General features: G+C 41.1%; 1 protein-coding gene across 1 annotated transcript in view; it reads left to right on the forward strand.

The window, feature by feature from the left end:
• LOC126890957 (dynein axonemal heavy chain 1) overlaps positions 1–6,000 on the forward strand; it is a 148,409-nt gene that overhangs the window by 141,057 nt on the left and 1,352 nt on the right. The gene's annotated exons all lie outside the window — the stretch shown is intronic.

A 6,000-nucleotide genomic window follows, 5' to 3' on the forward strand; every position in this document is an offset into this window, starting at 1 on the left:
ATGCTTATGAGCAGACGTTCTGAATTCAGCATTTGAAGAACATCTTCATTGGAAGTGTGCGAAACCCAAGATATCTTCAGGATTCGTCGATAGCACCACAATTCGAATGCTTCTACTTTGTTTAGCATTGTGGTTTTTAATGTCCATGTCTCACAACCATACAATAGGATAGACCACACATAACATTTCAGCACCTTCTTTCGAATATTCATCGACAGGTTTCTGTTACATAAAACTGGTTTCCAGGTCATAAAAGCCTATCATAAAAAAAAAAAAAAAAAAAAAAAAAAAAAAAAAAAAAAAAAAGAAAAGTGGCAGACCCTGATAAAAGCATTGGACGAAGATATATGGGGCGATGCGTACAAGATCACTATGAAGACGCTGAAAATAATCGCCCCATATAGACTCGACGAAGACCAGCGGATGGAATCAGCTGAGCTCCTCTTTCCTACCAAGGATCACCAAAATTTCATTAAGATATTTCCAACGATGGTAGAGGAGTTCACGGAAGAGGAAGTTAGAATAGCTGGTCAGGAGATGAAGACAGGGAAAGCTCCCGGCCCTGACGGGCTGCCACCAGAGGCAATAAAAATAATAGCAACGGAGAAACCAGGTTTGATCAGAAGAATATACAACGACCTACTGCAGAAGCAAGAGTTTCCCAGGGACTTAAAGGAAGCGAACTTAGTTCTACTCCTAAAGCCTGGGAAACCCCCCGATTCAGCAGCCTCTTATCGGCCAATATGCCTTCTGGACTGCCTTGGTAAGTTCTACGAAGGGCTTATCAAGAGGAGGCTGGAGGGCGTGTTGGAAGATCAAAGAGTGCTATCAAATCAACAATATGGATTTCGAAAAGGTAAATCGACAGTCGATGCCGCGACCTGGATAAGGGACGCGGCTAAAGCAAGTAAAAAAAGATGGGTGGTCCTTGTTCTGTTGGACATAAAAAATGCTTTTAATTCAGCAAACTGGGGTCACATAGTAGACCGAATAGTCGAATTTGGGGCTCCAGAGTATGTGTCCAACATAATAAAGGACTACCTATCTGAAAGAACCGTATGCATATCGAAGAAAAAGAAGAAAGAAATGACCGCGGGTGTACCCCAGGGGTCAGTCCTGGGACCCTTACTTTGGAATATACTATACAACGGGGTACTAGAAGTAAACAGGCAGAGAGGAGTGAGAGCGATTGCATACGCGGACGACCTAGCATTACTGGTCGAAGACGACATGAATAGGGGAATAATACAAAAAGTAAACGAAGCAATACAGAAGACCGCAGATTGGATAGAGAGAAATGATCTAAAGTTAGCAGTAGAGAAGACAGAATCCATTATCTTGAGGGGACCAAGAAAGAGAGATGACATAATATTTGGATATAAAGGCTCTGTAATAAGACCCCAAAAGACGGTTAAGTACCTCGGAATTATTTTCGACGACAAGCTTAAATTCGGACAACACGTACAAGAAGCATGTCGGAAGGCAGAAGAAAGGACCTCTATACTAAATAAATTTATGCCAAATATAGGGGGTCCTGGATCCCAGAAGAGAATAGTGATGGCACAATCCATCTTATCCATAGTTTTATACGGAGCCCCAGTGTGGCACGAGGTCCTTCGAATGAAAAAGTATAAAGACGTGCTTCTTAGGACACAAAGGAAACCTCTGATCAGGGTGTGCAGCGCGTATAGAACCGTATCAACCATTGCCTTACAGGTGGTGGCTGGGTCTGTACCGGTGCACATCCTGGCCAGAGAAAGAGTCCGAATGTACCAGAGGGGCAACGGGGCAATAGGTTCAGGTCCACAAGAAAGGAAAAGAAGTCTAGAGATGTGGCAGAGGGAATGGGCAGCCGAAGTCGAGAAGGCGGCCTGGACGAGATCCCTGATTCCAGATGTGGTGAGGTGGTACGAGTGCCGGCATCGGCGCGTCGGCTACTATTTCACACAATTTTTGACGGGACATGGATCGTTCAGGAAGTTTACTCATCGTATAGGGAAAACCATGGACGATCTATGCCCTGAGTGTGGAGTAGTGGATGACGCGCAGCATGTCGTCTTCGTGTGCCCTGCATACCAGGCGGGACGTACCGAGCTGCAGCTGGGACTGGGATCCCCTCTAGGCGAGCCTCACGAGCTAATTGATAAAGCTATCAATAGCAAGAGAGACTTCGACCTGATCATTGCTTTTGTCACGAAGACAATGAAGCACAAAGAGGAGAAAGAGAGGCGACTGCAAGCGGGATGACCGTCTATTTATTTATTTTTTTAACGTTTTTATTTTTGTGTCGCAGATGGCAGCCAGTGGGGGGAGGATCCTTTACATCCAACCTGCGCTGTCTGTCTTATTTTAACTAGTTTTACTTATTTATTTATTTTATCTTGTTTTATCTTCTTATTTACTTCTTCAATCTTATTTATACAATATTTATCATTTTAAATCAATTTTATTACTCAAATGTGTTGCGTGTTGTAAGCGGTAGTCAGCAGGGGGAGGACCTTTTACATCTAACCCATGCTGACCGCCTTTGTATTGTTTTGTTTACTTTCTGTTTTGTCTTGTTTTAGTCTGTTTTTTGTTTTGTATCAGGTAGTGGGGGAGGATTTTTACACCCAACCTCACTGACTGCTTCCTGTTAACTGTAGAATGAATGGGTATGAGTGTGAGTGCGAATTGATGAAAGCACGAATGTTTGGAGTTGCTCGTAACTGTCGACTGGTATCCTTTTGCTAGTTCATGTTTGATTGGGGGCACCCCGGTCGCCCCACCCGCACATGGTCTGCACGGGACGGTCGTCTTCACCGACCGGTCTTTGTGCGGGGTGTGTGCGGGACGGGGCGGCTGGGTGGCCGCTTAATCTGCGGAGTGCACGCAGAGGGTGCCCGGGGGGAGTTATGAGTAAGGTCGACGAGTCAGACATGCTCGCCAAGAGCGGTTCCAGACCTGTCGGCTGGAGGAAGAGGAGGTGAGTTTAGTCGGTAGGCGGTTCGGCACGGTGAAGCGTGACGGATCGAATCCGACACACCTGGGACACCTTCCCAGACGGTCTTTTGAAGATTCTCACCTCCCAAAAAAAAAAAAAAAAAAAAAAAAAAGGTCATAAAAGCCTTCCGTGATATTTCGATCCTAGTTATTATCTCTTCATCAGAGTCACAATTTATACCCGTTCTAACTCCCCTCCATCAAGAGAAAGCTGACCTTGATCTATATTAATCTTTAAAACTGCCATCCACTTTGTTTTTGAAATGTTGATTTTAAGGCCTCTCCGATAACTTGCTCCACTGACTAGATTTATTAGTGTCTGAAGATCTTGTAAATCTTCAGCAAGAATGGCTGTATCGTCAGCGTATCTAATATTGTTGATTACTTCTCCGCCTAGCCCTACTTCCTCTTGTCTGTCATCCAAAGCCTCCCTAAAGTTTTCTTCAGAGTACAGATTAAAAAGGGTGGGTGATAAAACACAACCTTGTCGTACTCCACGTTTTATCGGCAGTTTTTCAGTACGACTGTCTCCAATTTGGATAGAGGCTACTTGATTGTAATATAAGTATTTTAGCAGTCATATCATAGTGGTCAAGTCCTGCCGTCTGCAGGCAATCGAAAAGTGTATCATGTTGTACTCGGTCGAATGCCTTCTCGAAGTCGATGAAATAAACATAAACGTTCTTTCGGAATTCACAACTTTTTTATAATAGAACACGCATACAAAATAGTGCTTCTCTATATACTAGTTCCTAGACCATTTCTAAATCCAAATTGCTTATTACCCATTCTAGTTTCGCACAGAAGGAATACTCGGTTTTGTATAATACGTAAAAGTATCTTAACTGTGTGACTCATCAAACTGATTAGTCTAAAATCGCTGCTTTTGGTGGGCCTGCTTTTCTTTGGTAATGTTACAAACAGTGACTCCAACCAATCATCTGGTATTTTTCCTTCGTTGTAAATTTTGTTAAAGAAAGTAGTCAAGTATTGTAGGTAATTTTTTTCTCATCTAAAAGTTTAAGTAGCTCAACAGCGATTTGATCTGGTCCAGGTGCTTTTTTGTTTTTGGCTTGTTGTATTGCTTTTATGACTTCTGACTTCAGTATACTGAGACCTCTGTCTAATTGGTTGTCACAGGTAGTATTTGGAGCATTTTCTCGAGAAGCATCGACAAAAAGGTCACTGATGTGTCTCTCCCATTCTTTGCACTGTTGTTCGTGATCACAAATTTTTCCGTCTGCGGTTTTAAGTACGTGAGCATTTTTCTGTGTTCTGTGATATGATTTGCAATTATTATATAAAAGTAAATTTAATTAATTGTATTTTCCTTGCAGTACTGCATTTTAATAATTAATTTTATTTACTACATACAATTATTGTTCAGATTTTAATAACATAACCTCAGTCTTACTTTTTCTTCTTATAATTTTTTTGGGCTATGACCTTGACAAATATCCAGCAACCGGGACTAATATAATTGGCCAATATAATTAAAAGTACTAAAAATGTTGCTGGGCTATGAAACCAGGTGTCGCTTTTCCGAACTTGCACGGTCCCAATAGGTATTCAATGCAATATATAATATAAATATATATAGATAATTTGGGCCACTACACTGTAAATAATTTACACCAACAATGTATTAATTTAATAAAAACAAGTATGTGCGATACAAGAGACTATTTCTTTAAGCCAGGGTTCTTCACATGGCCTAGCATCCAGGTTTTGTCTACCATTATGTTTAACAACCTAAGTATATCCGTTTCCGTTCATAATCAGTATACTTGGTCGGTATTACATTGGGCACCATATTAGCATGGGATGGACATATTCATAAATACTTAATGAAATGTAAGAAAAGTTAAATATTTCTTCAAGTACGGTATGCGGTAAAATAAACAGTACTTACTGAAATTCGTATGCCTGAAATTTGTATGTGTCAGGCGTCGAAACGTACTCAGTAATTTCCGAACGTTGCTATAACGTATGTATATGCTTCGTTGACTACCAAAAAGCATTTGATTGTGTAAGCTGGATAAATCTGTGGTCAATTTAAATGGTCTAATATAGCGACAGTACGACTAGATCAGAAGCTCTCAAACCAATTCAAAACCGAGAGAGGTGTTAGACAAGGATGCGTGTTGTCACCTGACTTATTTAACATTCATGGTGAACATGTCATGAGGATGGTTTTAGAAGGATGGTCCGGTGGAGTAATAGTAGCTGGTAGGAAAATCTAAAATTTAAGATTTGCTGATGACACTACACTTATAGCAGCAAATGCGCAAGAAATGGTTGATCTTCTGCGAAGAGTTGAGTACGAAAGTAATAAAGTTGGTCTGAAAATCAACGAAGCTAAGAGAAAAATAATGGTGGTCGACAGATTCGACACTATTCAACTGACTAACATGTTACAGGAATACCAGATAGTAAACAACTTTGTCTATGTCGGGTCTAGTATAACTAACGATGGTAACTGTAAAGCAGAAGTTCGGAGACGTATTGATATGGCAGAAAATGCGATGAGTCGCCTAACTAAAGTTTGGAAAGACAGATTTATCTCTCAAAATATCAAGATGAGACTGGTGAATGCCCTTGTATTCTCAATATTTCTATACGGAGCAGAGACTTGGACTCTTCGCGCATGCGAGCGCCAAAAAATTGATGCCTTTGAGATGTGGTGCTGGAGAAGAATGCTACGCATACCTTGGATAGCTCATAGGACAAACGTTTCCATTATAAACCAACTGAATATTAAAAAAAGGCTGTGCACAATATGTCTGTAATGAATTCTGCAATTTTTTGGTCACGTGGTTCGCAGAGGTGACGACAGTTTAGAGAGATTAATTGTTTCTTGAAACGTTCCGAGGAGAAGATCAAGAGGACCATCACCAACTAGATGGTCTGACCAAATAAAGCATTCAGCTAGAAACTCATTCTGCGAAGCTCTCAGAGCAGCTGAAGATAGAGACCAATGGAGAAACATTGTTAGGAATATTGGAAGAAATCACGATC

This window comes from Diabrotica virgifera, chromosome 9 (assembly GCF_917563875.1).
Source record: "Diabrotica virgifera virgifera chromosome 9, PGI_DIABVI_V3a".
Lineage (NCBI taxonomy): Eukaryota > Metazoa > Arthropoda > Insecta > Coleoptera > Chrysomelidae > Diabrotica > Diabrotica virgifera.